General features: G+C 49.3%; 1 protein-coding gene and 1 long non-coding RNA gene across 6 annotated transcripts in view; one reads left to right on the forward strand and one right to left on the reverse strand.

The window, feature by feature from the left end:
- Window positions 1-496: 496 nt before the first annotated feature.
- Window positions 497-24,072, reverse strand: LOC122174630 (uncharacterized). Its single transcript, XR_006176712.2, has 2 exons — window positions 23,934-24,072; window positions 497-3,050 (listed from the first exon to the last, which is right to left on the reverse strand). It is a non-coding gene; the product is annotated as an uncharacterized LOC122174630 (long non-coding RNA).
- TOR4A (torsin family 4 member A) overlaps window positions 1,906-25,684 on the forward strand; it is a 36,493-nt gene continuing 12,714 nt past the window's right edge. Inside the window, exons 1-4 of one of the 5 annotated variants that reach the window (XM_065572648.1) lie at window positions 2,823-2,960; window positions 6,885-6,985; window positions 13,974-14,047; window positions 22,384-22,673. The gene's annotated coding sequence lies outside the window, so the exon portion shown is untranslated. Of the gene's footprint in view, window positions 2,961-6,884; window positions 6,986-13,973; window positions 14,048-22,383; window positions 22,674-25,684 lie in introns of all 5 variants that reach the window. The other 4 variants (XM_065572647.1, XM_065572650.1, XM_065572649.1 and 1 more) reach the window with 4 other exon arrangements.

Consider the following 25,684-nt stretch of genomic DNA (forward strand, 5'->3'; position numbering starts at 1 on the left):
GCGACTTGATCACAGCATATGGACCTTGTGCTGGTTATAGGGCTAGCTGCACCTCTGCCTCTTTTCTTGTCTCTGATGTTCAGCCTCTGGCCCTTACTGGTCTCAGGGTGAAATTCATAGATTCTAGGACTGGAAGGGACCTCGAGAGGTCATCGAGTCCAGTCCCCTGCCCGCATGGCAGGAACAAATACTGTCTTGACCACCCCGATAGACATTTATCTAACCTACTCTTAAATATCTCCAGAGATGGAGATTCCACAACCTCCCTAGGCAATTTATTTCAGATCACATGATTCTTCCACCTTAGACTAGGCCAGGGTCTAGTTACATTACCCGGTGTGTTCCAATTGTCAGTGCCCTGGAGGGCCCACTGATAACTGCATTTCTTCCCTTCAGGACCCTGGAACCAGTAACGTAGTGACAAGCAGTAAATGGAACAAAATACTAGAAAGAAAAAAAACAACAGATTTTGAAACAAAGAAACAGACACATGTAGGCTCCTTTTTTTGTTTATCGTTAGCTAAAGTCCTACTTTTGCAACCTACAGAAGCTTAGATTCTCCAGACACTATCAGTGTTACTGTGTTTTAGGGCATATCTACATGATCAAATGCTTTGGACTTTGGGGATGCCAGGGGTGCTAATTGACCAATTAGCTGTAATTCACAGCCAATTACCACACCTGGATTTCCCCTCTCCCAGCCCGCCCCCGGCCCGAAGTATTTGATGGGGTGTATGCTGCCACTGTGAACTGAGATCAGGTTAACTAGTCTTCTAAAAACCGGGAGCACCACAATCCAGGGCCAAGAACTGGATGCACTTCAGCTGAGAGGTGGGGTGCCGGTAAGTGCTCCGACCCACAGCTGAAGTGCAGGAATCCTTTACTAGGCCTGGCAGTTAAGGAACGGTTGTAGATACCATGGGCAGTGTCTTAAATGGTTATATAGGTAAAGATAAAAAAAGTCCCTAGCTTGGCCAGCTGGGGGCAGGCCAATAGATAGGTACTTGGCCTGAGGAGACTGAGGCACCATTTCTAATTCATTCCTGGATATCTGACCGGTAGCTCTTCCTGGCCAGGGCTCAGCCCCCCAGTCTGTGGCTCATTGTGGGCCCTCCTGGCTGCTGTATAGAGACTGTTGCAGGCTGATTTCCCTTGGGGCAGATCAGGCTGTGAACGCCCATGCCCTACAGTCACCCCTTTCGGAGCACAACTTCTGCCCCTTTCCTTTGAGCCGAATACATAGTCAGATCACATGGGCACCTTTCCTGTCTCTGGGGCACCTGGGCTGCCACGTCTTGTCAGTTGTGCCCTGGGGGAGGGCTGCTGGATCTGAGAGTCTGTGTCTGAAAGCCACACTGTCCACGCCGGAACCGCAGGGAGACGTGTGTCCCGGCCTGTCACTGAGGGGAAGTGGGCTGTCTCGTAGACTTCCTGCATCGCCTCCAAAGGCTTCTTTCTGTCTATGGGGCATTGCCTTGCCCTCCTCACTCGGCACTGAGGGGCAGCGAGAGACAGAAACGGACTGACTCCAGTGGCACCCATGGTCCTTGGGAAGGACCCAGTGGGCCGCATGCCCAGAATGGTGGTGACCCTGGCAGGGCATGGCTAATGTGTCGTCATTTCCAGGTTCCCATTCAGCTTCCCCAGGGTTCTGGGGTGAGCCTGTGCCGCTGGCAGATCTGCACCTCAGTGAGGCCAAGGGAGCTCTTCCTCCTCTCCTAGTTTTGTTCGGAAAGTATTGGCCTGTTCTTTGTCTCTGAGTCAGGGGCAGCCTCACCTCCTCGTCCTCTCCCTCTGTTACTTTGTGCGCTGTCCCCATGGCATGTGGGGTGTGGTGCTGCAGTGCATGTCACGTACACCTCCTGTTGGGAGCTGCAAAACCTGGATGCGCCCGCCCCTTTCTCGCCCTTCCCCTGGGCCCCAGCTGCTGTGCGTTCCTTCTCACTGCCCAGCTGATCCTTTCTCCCTCGGTCTCCTACCCCCAGTGTGGAGCGGGGTTCCCGAGTGTGCCGTGGTGTGACTGGTGCCTGGATACCCTAACTTCCCCCCTCAGTGCTGTGGGGAGCCTCCGCACTGCTGAATGTGCCAGTGGGGTGCCCAGCCCCCACACTCAGGGTGCTGAGGAACAGCTAAACTTCCCGAAAGCCCCACGCTGCCCCGCGCCCCTGCGGCAGCATGCAGAACACCACCTGCCAATGGCCTGGGGCTCTCTACCAAAGTGAACCCCTGCAAGCAAAGAGGAAGCCAGCGATGTTCCTGGAGAACTGATGTTAATAGTCCCCTGGGGCTGAGTCCTTCGAACAGGCAGGTAGCCGCGTTCGTTCTGCGAGAGCTCTAGCTTCCTGCCTAGCGCAAGGGGCCATTCGCGCAGAGAGGCGAGCAGCCCAGCTCAGCGTGAGGGGCAGGGGTGAGGAGACCAAGGCTGGGGCTGTTCCTGAGAGCCGGGCAGCCCTGGCACAGCGAGTGCGTTCATATTTAGAGCAGACTGCGCCTTGAGGGTGCAGTTTCGTGCAGTCCCACGGCAGCCTGGCCCGTGTGTCTGCAGAGAGCAGGATGTGGCCAGGGGTGCAGGCAGCAGTGAGCTCTCTCTTCGGGGGAATACACGGTGTTCAAATGCTGCAGAGTAAAGTGCAGCAGAAGCAGCGGGGAGGAGAGCAGGGCCAGATACTGCACCTTGCCCCTTTCCCTGGCATAGCCCAGACTGGAGGGGCTTTTCCAGGAACTGGTCAGTGGAGATTTTTGTTTATGCACGATTTGCATTCTTTGCCTGCCTAGCGCTCCAGGAAGGGCAGGGGGACTTTATCTCACGCCCTCAGCAGAGCACTGCGGGGAGTAGTGGTTTCCTCTTCCCTGATGACTGAGCTCACTGCTGCTCTGGTGTCACCCAGCTCGGGGACCCTGCTCCGCAGAGCCGAGGAACCGAGGGCTTGAAGACATGCAGCTCGTCGGGACGTATTGAGGTGAGACCAACGGCGAGGGTTAGATTGGGGGCACGCGGAGACTGTAGCTTCCAACCTCTGTCCTCCAAGACCACTTCATAGAAAACTGCCCTGAAAATGAGAGAGAGGAGCTTTAAACAGAGGGGGAGGGACAGGGGCCACACAGAGAGTAAGAGGTGAAGGATTCCCCCGGCCCCCCATCCCAGCTGCTCAGTGAGGGAGGAAGGAGAAAGGAGGAACTGCATTTTCCTCCCCTCCCCCTTGCTCTGAGCAGCTAGAAAGGCTGATACACGAGTCCCTCAGAGCTGCCTCTAGCTTGAGATAAAATGTAAAAGGTTGATACTGCAAGTAAGATGGAGCCCTGCTCTGCCACCCCCGCCACAGCACAGGCCCCCGGGCTCCGCTCCACCATCCCCGGCCACGGCACAGGCCCCCGGGCTCCGCTCCGCCACCCCCGCCACAGCACAGGCCCCCGGGCTCCGCTCCGCCATCCCCGGCCACGGCACAGGCCCCCGGGCTCCGCTCCGCCATCCCCGGCCACGGCACAGGCCCCCGGGCTCCGCTCCGCCATCCCCGGCCACGGCACAGGCCCCTGGGCTCCGCTCCACCATCCCTGGCCACGGCACAGGCCCCTGGGCTCCGCTCCGCCACCCTCGCCACAGCACAGGCCCCCGGGCTCCGCTCCACCATCCCCGGCCACGGCACAGGGCCCCGGGCTCCGCTCTGCCGCCTCCAGCACAGGGCCCCGGGCTCAGCTCCGCTGCCCCTGCCTGAAACACAGCACCCCAGGCCCTGCTCCGCCATCCCCAGCCACGGCACAGGGCCCCGGGCTCCGCTCCGCCATCCCGGCCACAGCACAGGGCCCCGGGCTCTGCTTTGCCATCCCTGGCCACGGCACAGGGCCCCAGACCCCACTCCGCCATCCCCCACCACGGCACAGGGCCCCGGGCTCCGCTCTGCCATCCCCGGCCACGGCACAGGGTCCCAGACCCCGCTCTGCCATCCCCAACACAGGGCCCTGAGTCCCGCTCGGCTCTGCTGCCCCCGGCTGCAGCACAGGGCCTCGGGCCCCACTCTTCCCCGCTGCCCCCAGACGCTGCACAGAGCCTCGGGCCCCGCTCTGTTCCTTCGCCCCTGGCCACGGCTTAGGGCCTCGGGCCCCACTCCACCGCCCCTGGCTGCAGGACAGAACAGGGGTCTTTTCGGTGTCGTTTTCAGGCCTCTCCTACCAAAGAAAAAGTCAATAAAAGCCTCTGGCTGTGGATGTTATATCAGCATATGACAATGTTTCAGCACAAAGCTGCAATGCTGCAGGCTCCTAAGGGCATGTCCTAACCAGCCCCAGCAGTGCAAACATACCTAGGAAATTCAGTGATGGGGGAAGTATAAAAGATTGCTGTGAGCTGATGAGGGGAAGCCTGGGGGTCAGTTGCTGCTCTCCAGTGCCTGGGTGTGGCTACTCCCTCCCTCTCTGTAGTGTCTGGCTGAGGGCAGGGGCAGCCCCAGTCCCCTTCTCCATTGGGTTTGTATGAACAGGAATGATGGAGCGAAACCAAGCGTCGTGGAATGTAAGCTAAATACGATGGTGTCAAGTATCAGAGGGGTAGCCGTGTTAGTCTGAATCTGTAAAAAGCAACAGAGGGTCCTGTGGCACCTTTAAGACTAACAGAAGTATTGGGGGCATAAGCATTCGTGGGTAAGAACCTCACTTCTTCAGATGCATCTGAAGAAGTGAGGTTCTTACCCACGAAAGCTTATGCTCCCAATACTTCTGTTAGGCTTAAAGGTGCCACAGGACCCTCTGTTGCTTTTTACGTTGGTGTAGTCATCAACCTGTTCCGTTAGTGTCGAATCCAGGCCAGGGTTTAGCCAGACCATCCGCAGTGACAAGGTGCGGGCAAGTTGCTCCCTCTGCTGTTTGCAAGCTAGAAAAAAGGGAGCACAGACTCCATGTGTGGCCAGCCCAGCAAATGAAGAACCCCGGCCCATCAGAGTGGAAATAGGGCATCCTTGTTAACAGTGATGGGGAGGATCCATTGGAACAGCTCCCCAAGGGCCAGGGTGGGTTCTCCATCGCCGGCAATTTTTAAATCCAGATTGGATGTTTGTCTAAAAGTTCTGCTCTAGTTCCACAGGAGTTAATTCAGGGCAGGGCTCTGGCCTGCGTTATACAGGAGGTCAGACTAGAGATCACAGTGGTCCCTTATGCCTTGGACTCTCTGTGGCTATGAACACTATGCCCAAGTCCTGTTATTTCTCTGGCCGGAGAGCTGTCACTCATTTCAGGCACCAAATTCCCTGCCTTTCACCCAGCTTTATGTCTGTCTCTGTTATCGCCGCACATTACTGGCATCAGAAATACAATTCATGCCATGAAGGTAACAGGCTGGTCATTTATACAAAGGAGGGGGGTCCCCACAGCATTTCCAGTCCCCTGCACATACGCTCCTTTGGAGTCTCTCAATGTGGGTCTTTGTCCCACAGCCAGGCGGTGGTACGTTGTGAGGTGGGTCGTGAGGGACATAACAGTTTGCAGGACAGTGAGCGAGATCCTCCTCTGGACCAATGCTGCCAGCCTGACTCTTGGGCTTTTGGTGCCCTGTCGTATGGCACCACCATTTCCTTTGCTTTCCAAACACGCAAACGAGCCAGGCTGGCAGGGTTTCCTGGTGCCTCTCTGTCAACAGAATGGGTTTGCTCTCTCATGGTTGGGATACCAAGTCCTTGCTGACAATGTTAGACATCACTTTGAGTCTCAGGGACTTCCATGTAGGATTCCACCCCTGACAACAGCACTGGCCCTGCACCTGCACCATTCCCAAGCATCCTAGAGGGCACCTCAGTGGGATGTTCCGTGGCCTTATCCCCCAGCTCTCCAGACCCCTTTTACAATGGCCCCATGGTCCCTCTTCTCCCTCAGGCTACCAGTTTTACCTGTAAACCACTCAGCACTTGGGAGCACTTCTAATAAAACAAAAATAGGTTTATTTCACAATGCACAGTCAGCCTGTGGAACTCATTGCCACAAGATGCTGTGAAGGCCAAAACTGTAACAGGGCTCAAAAAAGGGTTAGATAAGTTCATGGAGGACAGGTCCATCAATGGCTATTAGCTAAGATGGCCAGGGGCACAACCGCATGCTCTGGGTGTCCCTAGCCTCTAACTGGCAGAAGCTGGGAGTGGGCGACAGGGGATCGATCACTCGATAACTGCCATGTTCTGTTCATTCCCTCTGAAGCACCTGGTATTGGCCACTGTCAGAAGACAGACCATTGGTCTGACCCAGTATGGATGTTCTTCTGTTCTTAACAAAGAATAGAGAGTTCACTAGAAGTGAGAGACAGTGACGGGAAATAACTGGCTCCAGCACAAAATAAAATCATAAAATGCAAACGTGGGTCTACACTTATCAGCAGTTACCTTTGTTATCTAATCAAGTCAGCTTTCCCCGCAAAGTCCAGTCCATGGCACAGCTGGCTGGTTTCACAAGCATCAGGATCCCATTATTCATGAAAGGCCCACCCGCTCCTTGAGGGATTTCCTCAGTGAATGGATCCAGAATGCCTTTCCCTACGCTCTGTTACACTGAAACAATCTTTTGTCTTTATTCATGGCCAGGGCACTCTCCTGTCTGCTGTATGAATCTTGATGAGTTATGAGTTTTCTGTAGGTACCTTTACGTGTTACTCTTTATGGATAAATTTCCCATAAGACATGTTTGGTGTAGTGAGTTTGTCAGGTCTGAGAAAAGAGTTGTTTGCAAAGAACAGGGGACCTTTGCCAAGGAGTCGCTGTGTCATGCCTCCCCCTGGACATTGACACAGTAAGGCTAGCCACTGGCTATTCTGCAGGCATCAGTTCTGGGCTCTCTTCTCTGGACAGGACAATTACTACTGTGTTTTCTTTCCCCATGATGTGCACAATCTCCATCTCATTTTCCTGCAGCACTATGCTCCAGCACAACTGCCTAGAGTTGGTACCGTTGGTCCTGTGCAACCACGCCAATGGAGAGTGAGCTGCTAACACCCTACATTTCTGTTGAACAGGTAACGTTTTCACTGTTTGACTACCCACACAATCACATAGCACTCTACCTCTATGATGGGTTAATAGTGTTCAGTGGTGGGCAATATTTTGCTTAAGGATGCAATGGGGTTGCTCTCCCCTGCTCGTATCAGAACTGTCCCCACATCTGTTCACAGCTCAAACACTTTATTAAAATCAGGACTGGCCAGAACTGACTTTTTGGACAGGACCTTTTTTACTTTATCAAAGCCCTTTTGACAGGTCCCAGACCAAACCACTGTGTCTAGTTCATTCTTTTTGCAGAGATCTGTGATAACTGATACAATATCACTAAAGCCTTCTACAAATCTGTGATGCTAGTTTGGGGTATAGGCCAGTTAATAATAGATTCTGCTTTTAGGGGATCAGGATGAATTTGCATCCCCTGACCCAATGACCAAAATACAGGACTTTAGCTGCTCCTATTTTGCATTTTGACACCTGAGCCAGCAAACCTGCATCTTTGAGTCTTTGCAACACAATGCTCACATGATTTTTGTGGTCTTGCCAAGTGCTGATAAGAACGATGATATCATCTATATACGTGTGTGAGGTCCCGTAGTCCACATAACATCTGGTTAATTTGCCACTATCTCTTGGTAAGGTCTAAAGAGCTCAGGAATTTTGCACTGCCTAATACGTCTAGTGTGTCCTCAGAGTCTATGAGTCCTTGGCATAGGGTAAGGCGCAGATACTGTGACAGCATTAAGTTTTCTGTAGTCAACACAGAATCTGATAGATCCATCCTTTTGGGGGGACCATGACAACTGGGGATGCCCAGGGGCTACTAGGCTCTATAATTGCATGAAAACACCTGCTGGTCATGTTCCAACACGGCCGTGATTTCTTACCTTTCCCTTGGGATTAACCCTTCACATATATCAACCTTCTCCCCGTAGCTCTCCACCACCAAATCTATTAGAGAGGCTGTGATGCAGTCCTCCTCTTTACAACATATCATACTCTCAACAGCCTCATGGTTGTGCTAAGCTTTTAGTCTATGGGTACAGTTTACGGGGCAACCTCACTGAGGGGCTTCTGCACATTATAAGTAACCTCATGAACCTGCTCCACAGCCTCCAAAGGTCCTTCCCAAGAATTTTGCATCTCGTGCTGCTTTACTGGGAATAACATGAGTACCAAGCCTCCCACAGCAGATGCTTGTTCCCAGGTGTTTCCGTTGTACCTCCCTTCTTGTGAAGCCTGGATTTTGCAGTGCTACATCCATCGTGGATTTTAAAGCCTCTCTGAGCTTGGTTACATATTCAGCTAGGGGTTCCCCCTCTGGTTCAGAGCCCTCCTCCTAGGAGTCCCTAACAAGATCTAGGGGGTCCCTGCCCTGTCTTCCATAAAGGAGGTCAAACCGGGCAAACCCTGTGGACTCTTGGGGTACTTCCCTGGAAGCCAATAATAGCTAAGGCAATAACTCATCCCAATCTCCAGCTCGTCTGGCCATGTACATTCTTAGCATTGGATTTAAGAGTCCTAGGGAACCTTTCCACTAGACTGTTTGTCGGGGTGTGGTAAGGGGCCGACTAATTGTTTTACCCCACACTTCTTCCTCAGTTGACTATATATTAGGGGTATAAAATTTGACCCTCTCTCTGATAGGATTTCTTTAGCAAAACCCAATCTGCTGAATATAGTGAACAATGTGTCTCCCAGTGTCTCAGCTTCTACATTTGACAGGGCAACTGCCTCTGGATATCTGGTTGCAAAATCAACCACTGCTAATTTTCCCATTTTTGGATGGCCTGGAAAATGGCCCTATGATATCCATGGCAACCCCGTGGAATGCTTCTTTAATCACAGGTAAAGGCTGGAATGGAGCCTTGTGGAGACAGTTGGGTTCCTTCCGCTTCTGATGTAAGTCACATGCCCTACAATACTCCTTTGCCTCATCAAGAATATGAGGCCAATAAACATTTTTCTTAAGCCTTTCAAAAGTTCTTTCCTTCCCCAAATGGGCCATCGTGCGCTAACCTCAATAGCCCTGCATGATACGTTTGGAGCACCAAAAGCTGTCTTCAGGGTGCTCCCAGACCCCTATTCTTACCCACCTGGGCTTCCCTGTATAGCCTGCCCTCCTGCATAAAGAGCATACCCCTGCTTTCCTTATTGGGGCATCTCTGCCAATAGCCTCCCTTATGCCTCCTAGAGAAGGGCCAGCATCTCGCTCTGGGGCAAACATTTCTGGGCTTGTGCTCAGACCTGGAGCTCTCATGCAAAGAAGCTGATTTCTCCACTCCCTCCTCTGAAGACATGGGGGTTACTGCCTGCTGCTAAGGGAGCAATGGTCGCCCTGCCCTCTACAGGGTCCGTGGCTGGGGACTCAGGAGTTTCACTTCTTCTTCCTGCGTGTTATAATATTAACAGCTTTACACAGAGACAAGAGATCAGTACCATAGTATATCTGCTGGAACGCTAGCCAGTATACTAGCAGTTAAATACCTTTTAAACCTTCCCACGCCAACTCTACTTGAACTCAGGGAACAGTGGTTTCAGATTTTCCCAATGCAAGGAATTTTACATTTTCCCCGGAGGGCATCACAATTTCCATAACCGCGTATTTTCTGACCAGTGAACTCTGGGCACCAGTATTCCTCCAACCTTAAGAACATAAGAACGGCCCTACTGGGTCAGACCAAAGGTCCATCAAGCCCAGTATCCTGTCCTCTGACAGTGGCCAATGTGATCCATACCCTGTCACCCAATCCCAGCTTCTGACAAACAGAGGCTAGGGACACCATCCCTGCCCATCCTGGCTAATAGCCATTGATGGACCTATCTTCCATGAATCTGTCTAGCTCCCTTTTTAACCCTGTTATAGAATTGGCCTTCACAACACTCTCTGGCAAGGAGTTCCAGAGGTTGACAGTGTGTTGCGTGAAAAAAATATGACTCTGGGGGGACTTGAACCCACAGCCTTTGAATGCCTTCACCTATCATTGATCTAGAAGGCCAATGTGCTATCCATTGCACCACAGAGCCTATATTGCAGCATAGAGCCTTGGCACACTTTGCCCTTCACCTTGGCATCTTTGATAGACTCTTTATCAATCTCCAACAGGTCAGGCTGTACAACATTCACTAGGGTCCCCTCAGGCACTTCCATGTTAGTCTTCCACAGAATCATAGAAAGGTAGGGCTGGAAGGGACCTTGATAGGTCATCTAGTCCATTTCCTGCACTGAGGTAGGACTAGGCATTATCTAGACCATCCCTGACAGGTGTTTGTTTAACCTCTTCTTAGACACCTCCAAGGACAGAGATTCCACAATCTCCCTAGGTAATTTGTTCCAGTGCTTAACTACCCTGACAGTTGAGAAGTTTTTCCTAATGTCTAACTTAAATCTCCATTGCTGCAATTTAAGACCATTTGTTCTTGTTCTGTCCTCAGTGGTCAATGAGAACAATTTATCACCCTCCTCTTTATAACAAACTTTTACATTTTGAAGACTATTATCATGTCCCTCCCTCAGTCTTCTCTTCTCCAAATAAATAAACCCAATTTTTTCAGTCTTTCGTAGACCTTTAATAATTTTTGTTGCTCTCCTCCAGACTTTCTCCAATTTGTCCACGTCTTTCCTGAAGTATCGTGCCCAGAACTGGACACAGTCCTCCAGTTGACGCCTTATCATTGCTGAGTAGAGTGGAAGAATTATTTCTTGTGTCTTATTTACAACACTCCTGCTAATACATCCCAGACTGATGTTCACTTTTTTAGCAACAGTATTACATTGTTGACTCACTTTAGGATTGTGATCATAACCCCCACATCTGTTTCTGCAGTATTCCTTCTGACCTGAAGGATCTGACCTGAAGAAGAGTTCTTTGTGGCTTGAATCATAAAATCATAGCATATTAGGGTTGGAAGAGACTTCAGGAGACCATCTAGTCCAATCCCCTGCTCAAAGCAGGACCAACACCAACTAAATCATCCCAGCCAAGGCTTTGTCAAGCCAGGCCTTAAAAACCTCTAAGGATGGAGATTCCACAATCTCCCAAGGTAACCCATTCCAGTGCTTCACCACCCTCCTAGTGAAATAGTGTTTCCTAATATCCAACTTAGATCTCCCCCACTGCAGAGACCATTGCTCCTTGTTCTGTCATCTACCACCACTGAGAACAGCCTAGTTCCATCCTCTTTGAACCCCACTTCAGGTAGTTGAAGGCTGCTATCAAATCCCCCCCTCACTCTTCTCTTCTGCAGACTAAATAACCCCAGTTCCCTCAGCCTCTCCTCGTAAGTCATGTGCCCCAGCCCCCTAATCATTTTTGTTGCCCTCCGCTGGACTCTCTCCAATTTGTCCACATCCCTTCTGTAGTGGGGGGACCAAAACTGGATGCAATACTCCAGGTGTGGCCTCACCGGTGCCGAATAGAGGGGAATAATCACTTCCCTTGATCTGCTGGCAATGCTCCTACTAATACAGCCTAATATGCCGTTGGCCTTCTTGGCAACAAGGACACACTGCTGACTCATATCCAGCTTCTCATCCACTGTAATCCCCAGGTCCTTTTCTGCAGAACTGCTGCTTAGCCATTCAGTCCATAGTCTGTAGCAGTGCATGGGATTCTTCCGTCCTAAGTACAGGACTCTGCACTTGTCCTTGTTGAACCTCATCAGATTTCTTTTGGCCCAATCCTCTAACTTGTCTAGGTCATTCTGGACCCTATCCCTACCCTCCAGCATATCTACCCCTTCTCCATTTTAGTGTAATCTGCAAATTTGCTGAGGGTGCAATTGATCCCATCATCCAGATCATTAATAAAGATGACTGTTCCTGATCACCTTCCTCTCCTCCAAGTGCTTCAGAATGGATTCCTTGAGGACTTGCTCCATGATTTTGCCGGGAACTGAAGTGAGGTCTGTAGTTCTCCGGGTTCTCTTTCTTCCCTTTTTAAAATATGGGCACTATATTTGCCTTTTTCCATCATCTGGGACCTCCCCCAATCGCCACGAATTTTCAAAGATAATGGTCAATGGCTCTGCAATCACATCAGCCAACTCTCTTAGCACCCTTGGATGCATTAGATCTGGAAAGAAAGCTTGTCTCTCTTATCAATAGAAGCTGATCCAATAAATGATATTACCTCACCCACTTTGTTTCACTAGTACTCCTTCCTAGGCAGTCATTTCCCATTTTGTATTTGTGCAATTGATTATTCCTTCCTAAGAGTAGTACTTTGCATTTGTACTTATTGAATTTCATCCTGTTTATTTCAGACCATTTCTCCAGTTTAAGATTGTTTTGAATTCTAATCCTGTCCTCCAACGCGCTTGTGACCCCTCCCAGGGTGGTATTATCCGCAAAATTTATAAGTGTACTCTCTATGACATTAGCAAAATCATTATTATGAAGATACTGAATAGAATCAGACCAAGGGCAGATGTCTGTGGGACCCCACTCGCTCTGCCCTTCCAGTTTGATTGCGAACCATTGATAACTATTCTCTGATTAAGCTTTTCAAACCAGTTCTGCATCCACTTTATAGTAGGTTTGTGTAGACTATATGTCTTTAGTTTATTTATGAGAAGGTCATGTGGGACAATATCAAAAGTCTTACTAAAGTCAAGATATACCACATCGACTGCTTCCCCCCATCCACAAGGCTTGTTACTCTGTCAAAGAAGGATATTGGATTGGTTTGACTTGATTGGTTCTTGACAAATCCATGTTGGCTGTTACTTGTCACCTTATTTTCTTCTAGGTGTTTGCAAGTTGATTGCTTGATTATTTGCTCCATTATCTTTCTGGACACTGAAATTAAGATGACTGGTTTATAATTCCCTGGGTTGTCCTTATTCCCCTTTTTATAGATAGAGACTATATTTGCCCTTTTCCAGTCCTCCGGGATCTCTCCCATCCTCCATGTGTTCTCAAAGATCATCGCTAATGGCTCAGAGATTTCTTCAGCTAGTTCCTTAAGTATTCTAGGATGTATTTAACCGGGCCCTGCCTATTTGAAGACATCCAACTTGTCTAAGTAATTCTTAACTTGTTCTTTTCTTATTTTAGTCTCAGATCCTACCCCATTTACACCGATGTTCACTATGTTAGTCGACATGCGTCTGACGAAGTGGGCATTCACCCACGAAAGCTTATGCTCCAATACATCTGTTAGTCTTAAAGGTGCCACAGGACTCTCTGTTGATGTTCACTATGTTAGTCGTCCAATCACCGCTAACTTTTTGGGGAAAACTGAAACAAAAAAGGGCAAATAACATTTTGGCCATTTGGCTGCATTTTCTGTTATTGTCTTTCCCTCCTCATTGAGTAATGGGGCCTACTCCATCTTCTTCTTGCTTCTAAGGTATTTGTAAAATGTTTTCTTTTTTGCCCTTTAGTTCCTAGCTAGTTCAATTTCGTTTTGTGCCTTGGCCATTCTAATTTTGTCCCTACATGCTTGTGTTGTTTTTTATATTCATCCTTCATAATTCGACCTAGTTCCCACTTTTTGTATGACTTTTTTTGAGTTCAGGTTGTTGAAGATCTCCTGGTTAAGCCAGGGTGGGCTCTTACCAAACTTCCTAGGCATCAGGATAGTTTGCTCCTGTGCACTTAATAATGTCTCTTTAAAAAACAGTCAACTCTCCTGAACTCTTTTTTCCCCCTTAGACCTGCTTTCTATGGGATTCTACCTACCAATTCTCTGAGTCTTCTAATGTCTGCCTTCTTGACGTTCATTGTCTTTACTCTGCTGTTTTTCCTCCTACCGTTCCTTAGAATCATGAGCTCCATCATTTGATGATCACTTTCACCCAAGCAGCCTTCCACTTTCAAATTCTCAGCTAGCTTTTCCCTGTTTGTCAGAATCAAATCTAGATACCTGGGAAGCTACTCGAGCAATGTATAAAACATTCAGTTTGCAAACACCCGGAGGATGAAGGGGTGATCACTAGCAGCCAACATGGATTTACCAAGAACAAATCATGCCATACCAGCTTGATTTCCTTCTTTGACAGGGTAACTGGATTGGTGCACAGGGGGAATGTGGTGGACAAGGCTCTCGACACAGTCCCACCTGACATTCTGATAGGTAAACTGGAGAAATGCGGGCTCGGCAGAACTACCATTAAGTAGATACATTGGTTAAACAACCACAAACAAAGATTAACTATTAATGGGATGATGTCAGGCTGGAGGGAGGTCTCCAGTGGGGTTCCACAGGGATCTGTTCTGGGTCCAGTGCTATTTAACATCTTTATTAGTGATCTGGATGTAGGACTAGAGAGCACACTGATCAGATTGGCAGATGACTCAAAGCTAAGGGGTGTGGCCAAGACTCTGGAGGACTGAGCTACAATTCAGAGGGAACTTGCTAAACTGGAGAACTGGGCTATAGACAACAAACTGAAATTCAACAAAGTCAAATGTCAAGTGCTGCACTTAGGGAAGAAAAACCAAATGCACAAATACAGACTGGGGGAGAACTGGCTTGGCAGCAGCACCGCTGAGAAGGATCTGGGAGCTGTGGTGGATCACAACCTCGACGTGAGTCAGCAACGCGATGCTGTTGCAAAAAAGCAAATGCAATTTTCGGTTGCTTTAACAGAGGCATAGCTTGCAAGTCACGGGAGATGATAGTATCACTCTATTTGGCACTGGTTAGGCCTCAGCTGGAGGACTGTGTCCAATTTTGGTCACCAATGGATAGAAAGGCTGTAGGATCTGGAAAGGATCCAGAGGCAAGCGACAAAGATGATCAGAGGGATGGAACACAAGCCATATGAGCAAAGGCTGAAGGAGCTGGGTATGTTTAGTTTCAAAAAGAGGAGATTAAAGGGGGACATGATAGCAGTCTTCAAATACTTGAAAACCTGCCACAAAAAAGATGGAGAAAAGTTATTCTTTTTTTGCCACAGAGGGCAGGACTACACAGGGCCGGCTCCAGGGTTTTTGCCGCCCCGAGCCGCGATCGCGATCAGCTCTACGGGCGGCAATTCGGCAGCTGGTCCTTCGCTCCGAGAGGGAGTGAGGGACCCGCTGCTTTTGCCGCCGAAGAGCCGGACGTGCCGCCCCTCTCCATTGGCCGCCCCAAGCACCTGCTTGCTGGGCTGGTGCCTGGAGCCAGCCCTGGGACTACAGTATAGCAAATTTAGATTAAATTTCAGGAAAAGCTTTGTAACTGTAAGAACAGTAGGACAATGGCAGAGACGCCTAGGGAGGTTGTGGAAGCTCCTTCACTGGAGGTTTTCAAAAGTAGGCTGGAGCCATCTGCCTTGGATGGTTTAGTCACAACAAGTCCTGCATCTTGGCAAGGGGTTAGACTAGATGACCCTTGTGGTCGTTTCTAACCTTATGGTTCTATGATTCTAGAACAGCCTCTCCCCTAGTCACTTTCTCCACCTTCTGTAATAAAAAAGTGGTCTCCAATGCATTCCAAGGACTTGTTGGATGATTTGTGCCCTGCCATATTATTTTCCCAACAGATGTCCGGGTAATTCAAGTCCCCCATCACTACTGAGTCCTGTTTCTTGGATGATTTTATTAGTTTAAAAAAAGCCTCATCTGCCTCTTCTTCCTAGTTAGGTGGTTTATAGTAGATCTACCTTGACATCACCCTTGTTTTTTTACCCCTTTTATCCTTACCCAAACTTTCAACAGGTCTGTCTCCACTTCTATCTCAGCCTCAATGTCGCTTAGCGTCTGACTTTTACGCTCTTCTCTCCTAGGTTAACAACCAGGGGAGGGTGATCCCGAGGGTGATCAAAGGACAGGCGACTAGAGCCTTGCTAGGGCCCACTCAGCTAGCAGCTAGTGGACTGTCACTCTTCATGGTTAAATGTCCTGTAAGACGTGTTTGGTGTACTGAGTTTGTCAAGTCTGAGGTGAGAGTTGTTCCCAAAGAATAGGGGACCCTTTGCCAAGGAGACTATATGATAGTCTAGTCTCCTTTGCCTGCCATACCTTCGTTTAATTTTGGTGGTTGGGTTTAGTGTGTGGGTGCTTGGTGGTCTGTGTTTTACAGGAATTCAGATTAGATTATCTCTTCTGGCCTTAAACTCTACGGCTCTATGAGTATTTTTATGAGTATTCTATGAGTATTATCAGCCCACGTTTAGGAAGGGGAAATGGAGACACAGATAGATTATTGCCAAAATTAACGGCCGCTGCCAAATATTCTGGGTTAAATTACTAGCCCAATGCTACAGGTGATTGTTCATTGCCTGAGGACCATCCTTTCTCCTCCGGCATGCTCCCTTTCCCATTCACTGCACAGAAATTCCATCGTGTGCAAGTATTTGGTAGGCAAATCCATCTGTATGACCCAAAGTGCTTTGCAGAGGTGGGTATGCAGCAGTAGCTGCATTGTACAGAAACCGTAGACAAGTATGGAAATTTGTTCTAGTCTTTCTGAGCAGCAGTGTGGCTAAACATCAGTTTTGTTGTAGGAAAATTTCACTTTTAGGCCCACTTCTGCCTGCTGTGACCTTTTGGACCCTCTCTGGTATGTCTACACTGCAATGAAATACCCAGGGCTGGCCAGGCCAGCTGACTCGGGTTTGTGGGGCTCAGGCACAGGCTGGAGCCCAGGCTCTAGGACCCTGCAAGCTGGGTGGGTCCCAGAACTCAGGCAACGTCTACCAGGGCCAGCTCCAGGCACCAGCTGAGCAAGCAGGTGCGTGGGGCGGCCAAGGGGAAGGGGCGGCACGTCGGGCTCTTGGGCGGCAATTCGGCGGCGGGTCCCTCGGTCCCTCTACTGCCAAAGTGCTGCTGATCGCGACGGTGGCTCCCCCCCCCACCCCCCCGGCCGCTTGGGGCGGCAAAAACCCTGGAGCCGGCCCTGACGTCTACACTGCAGGTAAGCAGCCCCGCAGCCCAAGCCCTGCAAGCCTGAGTCAGCTGGCAAGGGCCAGCCACGGGTGTCGAATTGCAGTGTAGACAGACCCTATCAGGCCTCAAGCAACCAATTTTCCAGCTGATTTGATTGTTTTGTATATTGTAGAGAGAATGCAAATCTGGTTTTCGCAGAAACTCAGCTGCACAACCTTAGCTCAGCAAAACCTGTGTGATTTGGAGCTGTAATCACCTCCAGTTAGTTCAACAGCAGGGTTTAAACAAGGGGCCTTCAGATGCCCATCATAGCCCTCTTGCTAGGGTGACCAGATGTCCCGATTTTATAGGGCAGTCCCGATTCTTGGGTCTTTTCTTATCTAGCTCCTATTACTCCCCCACCCCCTGTCCCATTTTCACATTTGCTGTCTGGTCACCCTACCTCTTGCCCATAAGCTTACAGACACTTTGCCAGTGGGATACAGTGTTGCTAGACATCTGTAGGATTTGGGGAATCGGGGTTCCTGGGTTCTGGCTCTAGCTCTAAGATCAGTGGTTGCAGACAGTCTCAGTAAGCACATAGACTGGGCCTATTTGTGGCAAAACAGATGAGAGTTGGGTCTTCTCTATTGGATGTCTGGGCTCTATTCCCAGCTCTGCCAGAAAAGGGACCATGCAAGTCTCTCAGTTATCTCTGCTGCTACCTCCAGGCCAGGGGGAGGAGACCAGGGTGCACAATATGGGTTGTGAACTGCAGAGAAATACTACTAACAATGGTCAGTGACAGATGTTAGTCCAGAGCTCTTGGCTCACAGCCCAGTGCACCTTCATCCGGTCTGAAGGGGGTTTTGCTGGGGAGTGCCCTCCGGCTCACAGTGTCAGTGTCATGGAGTTTGGGGGAGATAAGGCCCTGCACCCCCAGCTTCCTGCAATTCACCATGACTCTCAGCCAGCCAGTAAAACAGAAGGTTTATTAGACGACAGGAACACAGTCCAAGACAGGTCTTGCAGGTACAGACAACAGGACCCCCTCACTCAGGTCCATCTTGGGGGGCCAGGGGAGGCCAGGAGGTCTGTCTGGCCTCCCCTCCATTTTCCCAGCCAGCTCCAAACTGAAACTCTCCAGCCCCTCCTCTCTGGCCTTTGTCTCTTTCCCGGGCCAGGAGGTCACCTGATCTCTTTGTTCTCCAACACCTTCAGTTGTCACCTTTGTAGAGGAGGGGCCCAGGTGATTAGTTGCTAGGAGACAGAGTGTCGGCCATTCTCTGTGCAGACCGTATCACAGGGGCCCCCTTGGGCTCTGCAACAATCACACACCCTGATCCCCCCACCTAGATACCTAAGAAATGCACAGGGGAAACTGAGGCACCCACACAGTAATCAGAGAAAACATTAAGAACATTCCCACTTCATCACAGCCAGTCATCTATTAATAGTTACCTACCCTGGAGCTGCACCACTCCATATTTCAAACTGTTAGACCGTGGTTTGGTACCATGCACTACTTCTCACGGAGGGCATTCCAGGAATATAAGTCTCCAGAAATATAACTACTTCCTGCCCTCTGTTTTTTCCCTATCTAAACGTAATTGATGACTTTAAAGTCTTTGACAACAACTCACTTTTGGGATGCTATATCTTGGGCACCCCTTGACTAGATGGCCTTGAATTCCACCCCTCATTCCCCCGCAAAAAAAAGTCTACCCTAGTCCATGAGCTGGCCTATCAAATTTCAAACCAATCTAATATGTATGTGGATTTCAGAGACGATGCAAAATAGAGCTGTAAACAAAACCTCAGCTGCAGCTCCCACTGGTGTAGTATCTTAGCCCCACCCATGGGGATTGGTCCTGCTTTGAGCAGGGGGTTGGACTAGATACCTCCTGAGGTCCCTTCCAACCCTGAGAGTCTATGATTCTATGGATTCCAAATCAGAAATAACAATAAAACATCTCTCCCATTCTCACTCTCTCTTCCAACCTAGCTCATCGGAGCTTGATTGTCCGTGGCAGGGAGGTTGTGGTTATATTTGTATGTGTGAGTGTGTTGTTGATCTTTGTGTGTGTGAGTGAATGGGCGTGTGGTGGACCTAGGGGTGTGTGCGAGTGCACAGGTGTTTTGAGCCTGTGCGTGGAAGTGGGGCTTGTTGTTGTGGTGTGTGTGTGTGCGTGTGGCTGTGGACATGTGCATGTGGAGAGGCCTTAGTGAGGCAAAGCCAAGCTGGAGAGCCGAGTGTTTCAGATAGTTCTGAGCACTGTGGGGCCCGTGGTCTCTGCTCTCTTGCAGGATCAGAGTGTGGGTCCTGTTCCTCCTGGGAAAGTTCTGTTTCCTGCACTCACCAACTTATCTCTGCATCGCACCCCAGCCAAGAGGAAGGGGGCAGGGCGGCTCAGTGGGTTACTGTGGAAGGGGATGGGGGTGGTCCAGGGAGTTTCACTGCTGTAGGCCCCTCGGATAAGGAGCTCTCAGATTTTTCTGACCTGCGATGGGCCCTCAGGATTGAGAGGTGAACAGACCACTTAGCAGGTTCCAGCTTCTTCCCCTGCCATGTCCCAGGCCAAGCTCTGCCACAGGCGTCTGTTAAATACGTGCCACCTTTCCCGGAGCACCCCTGGGAGGATGGAGATGACTAGGTGAGGGGAGAGGGGACTGATTCTCCCAGGTGGCACATACATCTGCCCGTTGTTTCACAGCACGGTCTGATTTGCATGGCATCTGCTCCACAGCTCTTTGGCCTGAAGTGAGAACCAGCTGATTCTGGCTGGACAAAACTCAGGGGAGGCCCTGCCCGGAGCTCCCCTCACTGTGACAGAGGGGCAGGGAGCCAGGGGCACTATATGGAGCTGAGCTCGCTAGATTACAGCGGCAGGGGGCCAGGGGCGCTGTATGGGGCTGAGCTCACTGGGTTATGGAGCTGTATAGAGCAGAAGGGGATAAGGGGGGGGGGTGTCATGCTATTTTCCCCTCTGACAAGAGATGGTTGCCAGAGCTGTAGTTTTCTGCAGCAGCGATGCTCAGAGTTGCTTTCTATGTTTTATTTTTTCATTAACTCTTTTTTTTTTAAATCTTGCACAATTTTTGGCCTCTGCAGCATCCTGTGGCAATGAGTTCCACCGGCTAATTACATGTTGTGTAAAACGATCTGTTTTGTGCTGATTCTGAAGCAGAGGGGCCCATTATATCATCTCCTCTGAACTGTGTATTACAGACATTGAGAATTTCATTCAGTTACTCATGTATTGAAGCCAGCAACATATGTGTGGCTAAAACACCTTCCACAAAGGCATCCAGTCTTCATCTGAAGACTTAAAGACATGGAGAATTCACCACTTTCCGTGGCAGTCTGTTTCAGTGGTTAATCGCCCTCCATGTTAAAAGTTTGTGCCTAATTTCTAATTTGAATGAGTCTAACTTTAGCTTCCAGCCATTGGTTCTTGTTATGTCTGTTTCCACTAGAGTAAACACAACTTTAGTACCTGGCATTTTCGCCCCATGATGCTCCTCTGCATTTTCATCCAATTATCTCTTGATCATCTTTTTGCTAAGCTAAACAGACCAAGCTTTTGAAGTCTCTCACTGTTAGGCATTTTTCCATCATTCAAATATTCCTTGTGGTTCTTCTCCGCACTCTTGTCAGTGTTTTCACATCCTTTTAAAAATGTGGTCACTGGAAGTGGACAGAGTACTCTAGTATCAGTCTTACCAATGCTCAGTTCTGAGGTAAAATCACTTCCCTACTTCTATTTGGGAGTGCCCTGTCTCATAACACAAGAACAAGGGAACACTCCATGAAAATACCCCCTGCCCTCACTTTGACAACCTCTGTGCTGTTGAGGAAGGTTAAAGTCTTGGGGAAGGAGAACATCAAACTGGAGTGGAGAGAAACAATCCCATAGTTAGGACCCTCCTTCCAGATGGTGTCAAGGTATTCTCTTGTACTGAGAATGGGAATACTCCTCCCGTGGAGGGAATCCCAGTTATTAGAAAGAGCCAGGTAATAGTAATGGGGGATTCAATCATTGGAAATATTGATAGCGGGGTTTGTGATGACCGGGAGAACTGCCTGGTGAATTGCCTGCTGGGTGCAAAGGTTGCAGACCTCTCGAGACAGCTGTATGTGTAGTGCTAGGGAGAAACTGGTGATTGTGGTACATGTAGGTACCAATGACATAGGAAAAGGTAGGAGAGAAGTCTTGGAGGCGAAATTTCGGTTGATAAATAAGAGATTAAAATCCAGGACCTCCATGGCAGCGTTCTCTGAAATGCTTCCAGTTCCACGCGCAGGCCAGTTAGACAGGCAGAACTGCAAGGTTTTAATATGTGGACAAGACAATGGTGTTGGGAGGGGGGATTCAGGTTTCTTAGGAACTGGGGAGCCTTTGGGGAAAGGACGAGCCTATTCAGTAAGGATGGGCTCCACCTTAAACCAAAATTTAACCAGATTTCTGGCATGTCAAATTAAAAAGGTCGTAGAGGAGTTTTTCAACTAAGGGCTGGGAGAAAGCTGACAGGGGCGGAGGAGCACATGGTTCAGACAGACACAGCCTTTAGGGGAAGATTTATTAAAGGGGATAATCTATATCCTAGCAAAGAGGAGGGGATAGAAGTTGAAAAAGTACAGGTAGAAACTGAAGAGAAACAGCCAAATTTGATGGAACAATGATAATCAAAGGAACACAATAATACCAGGGTACAAAATACATAGGGATGACAGAGTAGGTTGTGCTGGTGCATTATATGTGAAAGAAAGCATGGAACCAAATATAGTAAACATTTTAAATGACTCAAACAGCATTATAGAATCTCTATGGATAGAAATTCCATGCTTGAATAATAAGAGTCTAGCAGTAGGGAATATACTACCGACCACCTGACCAGGATGGTGACAGTGACTGTGAAATACTCATGGAGATTACAAAGGCTACAAAAACAGAAACCTTGGTAATAATGGGGGGTTTCAACGATACCCATGAACTGGGAACATGTCACCTCAGGATAGGATCTAGAGATACAATTTCTAGACACCATCAATGACTGCTTCTTGGAGCAGTTAGTCCTGGATCCCACAAGGGGAGAGGCAATTCTTGATTTAGTCCTAAGTGGAGCACAGGATCTGGTCTAAGAGCTGAACATGGTTGAACTGTTTGGTAATAGTGACCATAATGTAATTAAATTTAACATCCTTGCAGGGAGGGAAATTCTGAAGAAATCCACCACAGTAGCATTTAACTTCAAAAATGGGAACTACAGAAACTTGACGAAGTGAGTTAAACGGAACAGTCACAAGGGTGAAATCCTTTCAAGCTGCATGGAAACTATTTAAAAACACCAGAATAGAGGCTCAAACTAAATGTGTATCTCAAATAAAAAACAAACACATAGTAAGAGGACCAGAAAAATGCCACCGTGGCTAAACAGCAGAGTGCTAGAGGCAAAAAGGCATCCCTGGAAAACTGGAAGTTAAATCCTACTGAGGAAAATAGAAAGGAGCAAAAGCTTTGGCAAGTCGAGGGTAAAAGTATAATTAGGCAGACAAAAAAGAATGTGAAGAGCAACTAGCAAAAGACACAGAAACGATCAGCAATTTTTTTTTTACAGCACATCAGAAGCAGGAAACCTGCCTAACAATCAGTGGGGCCACTGGATGATCGAGGTGCTAAAGAAGCACTGAAGGAAGACAAGGCCATTGCAGAGACGCTAACACCATTCTTTGCATCAGTCTTCACTGCAGAGGATGTGAGGGAGATTCCCACACCTGAGCCGTTCTCTTTAGGTGACAAATCGGAGGAACTGTCCCAGATTCAGGTGTCTATAGAGGAGGTTTTGGAACTTGTTGCCAGGGGATGTTGTGAAGACCAAAAGTATAACAGGGTTCAAAAGAGAATTCGGTAAGTCCATGGAAGATTGCTCTATTGATACATTGTATAGTGAGTTGCTTGACCACACTTTGGTTCATTATAAAATTTACTTCAGAGACCAAATAACCAGTGTCAGTCAGGGTTATTAACATGGCACAGGAAAAAGGTTCTCTATGGTTCCAGTGTCTGAGGAGCTGTCCTATGCGGTGATGTTATTTTCACCTTATGCAGAAGGTTTGCTCTCCAAAGTTACTGCCAAAGCCATAGTTTTATACCCTACATGTTTATCAGTAAAAGGTACCGTATACATCATTTTAAACTTGATTCAACCAATTAGCTTTGTATCTTGTTTTTCTGGTACCATGGTGTGCCGCTTATCTTTGTTCTGAACACAGCATGCACCATGACACACTCTTATCTTTGTTCTGGGTACATGCATTCCAGATACTAAGGGGCATGAAGACATTTCCTAGGCTTGTACCAATGTAAATAGATTTGTGAGAGTAACACCCTTTCTGTTGCTATAAGAAAACAACTGTATGTCCTGATACTGACAATTTCCCTATCTACTGAAGCCAAAGCTTACCTCAGCTAATGCTAGGTGTTATGGGATACTTAGCGTATGTGAACAGGATTATAACAAAGGTGCAGGCTAATTCATGCTATATGACTGCTATATTGACACTTAATATGTGTACTTAATGCTTAAAATATATAGAATAGAATATCAGCATAGGAAGGGACCTCAGGAGGTCACCTAATCTAACCTGCTGCTCAAAGCAGGACCAATCCCCAGACAGATTTTTGCCCCAGATCCCTATATGGCCCTCTCAAGGATTGAACTCACAACCCTGGGTTTAGTAGGCTAAAGCTCAAACCACTGAGTATCCCTCCCCTAGCCATCAGTTCATGCTAGTGAGTTTTTGGAGGAGTTATTAAACCTCATGCTTCTTGCCTTAAACCAATCTCTAACTATGTGGGATTAGGAGGTGCCCTAAAATGAGCAGAGAGATCATCCTCTATCTGACTAGTGCAAGATTCCTTACGCTTTCCTCTGGAATATCCGGTACTGCCACTGCTGGAGACAGGATCCATGGACCATGGGTCTGATGCAGTCCGGCATTACTATGTGCTCAGTCTGGCTTCCCCTACTTGCCCCTTTCCCCTCAGGCTGTGTTCAGGGCAGGTAATTTTTAATGTTCTGTGACAGCTGCCCCATTTCCCCACGCTCTGCTGTGCCAGGCAGGCCCAGGCCTGCCCTGCTGCTGTGCTTTCCGGATGGCTGCCTACCTGAAAGTGGATTCGGAGGCACCAGGCTGCCGGGAACGTTGTGCAGCTGGAGCAGCAGCAGAGCTGAACTTGGAAGCATTTGTTCTTGTTTATTTTCCAATGCCTCTAGCTGGAGGCAATCATGTTGCCTGTCCCTTGCCCCCACTCCCCGTTCGCACGCTGCTCTGCGTCATGGCTGCATCTCTCCCGTGAGGGGACACTGCTAGCGACAGGATATTTCTGACCTGCTTCCGAACAGCTTAGAGAACAGGAGTAAAACCTGTCTGCAGCCACCAGCATGTGAATCCGCTGTCCATGCTGCAGAGAACGTGAGCAGGCCAGCAGCAAACACAGCTGCAGAATAGGATACAGATAAGGTCTCCGTGCAGCTGGGAGAAGGAAGCGCTGGAGATAGGGGCCACTCCCACTTGCCATTTCCTTTTTTCTCCCTGGCCAAGTCTTTTTAGACAGCTGTGTTGGTACTAAGGGGGACAGCCAGCGAGTCTGCGGCTACAGACTCCCTTGCTTACTCTGCCTGGGTTGCTGCTGCTGCTCCATTGACTTGCAGGCAGGGACATGGAGTGAAGTTCTCCCAGTGAGACCCAGAGAAAAAGCTCCCTGGTAACTGTTCTCTTGCTCTCATGCTCCTCTCCCCACCCCTTCCTGCTCGCTCTCGGAGTTGCCTTTTTCTTTTCCAAGGGCCCCCAACGAGTGCTCTCTGCCCAGGGCCAGCTGGGATCTCGCTCTCCCCAGACCGCTGCGCTCACTGTGTGGGGCCACGTTCTCCAACTTCGTCCCTGCAGGGCCACTTCCGCACCTTGCCAGGGCTGCCCCAGCACAGGGACCGAAACGGCAGCTTAACCACCAGAGGCTAAACTCTATGATTGTAACGGTGTCTTTGCACTGGCCTGGCATTTCCTCCTGGGCTATTTGCTGATCTAGGGAGGAGATGCAGTGGGGCTAGGAGGCCCTGTGGCTGGCAGACCTTTGCAGCATTTCAGTTCACTTGTAAACAGCTGGGCAGGAAACAAAATTGGTGCCACCAGACCAGAATGTAAAGATGTTTGGCTCTCAGAGGGACGGGACACATCTAGCTGCTTGGAGGGTTCAGTCTGGCTGGGCAGCTGGGAGAGGGGCCAGGCTCTTGTCCCCGTTTGGTGGGAAAAGGGGAGGATCTTCCTTGTTCAGTTGCGGGAGGGATAACTTTGTTTGGTGGGTTTGGGGGAGCATCAGCCTCCCGCCCTGGTTCACTGGGCCCTGAGGGTCACTGTCCTACACCTACCAGCGCCAGCTCTTACTCGCTCTCCCATCACCCCCGTCTTTGCCAACCATTTGGCTGACAAGACAGTCTGACTTTCCTCCACCCCCTCCTCTCCTGTTACCCCGTCTCCTCCGCCAATGACTCTGAGCACACCTGCCTACGGTCCCCTCCAGCTGTCTCCTCAGCCCCGTCCATCCCTGCTACTGACTCCGCTTTCTTCTCTCCCCCCCCTGCTCAGGCATGCTCCCCCACTCTCTTCCTCTGACTCCTTTCCCCAAAAGTCCAAGCCAGCTCTAGTGTCCCCCATATGAGAAGAGCTGCTGTCAAAGGCGGTTCGTCTCGAACTCCCGCCTCCCCTGCCACCTCTCCGTCACTCTAAGCTTGCCGAGGTAGCTATTGACAACTGCTGCCTATTATACTCTCCTCTCCTTCAGCCCTGGATGGCCTCCCATCTGGCTCTGCTCTCCCCAGCGTTCTGAGGCTGGCCTCACCCAGTCAGAACCCTGCGGGT

Source organism: Chrysemys picta, chromosome 18, assembly GCF_011386835.1.
Source record: "Chrysemys picta bellii isolate R12L10 chromosome 18, ASM1138683v2, whole genome shotgun sequence".
Classification (NCBI taxonomy): domain Eukaryota; kingdom Metazoa; phylum Chordata; order Testudines; family Emydidae; genus Chrysemys; species Chrysemys picta.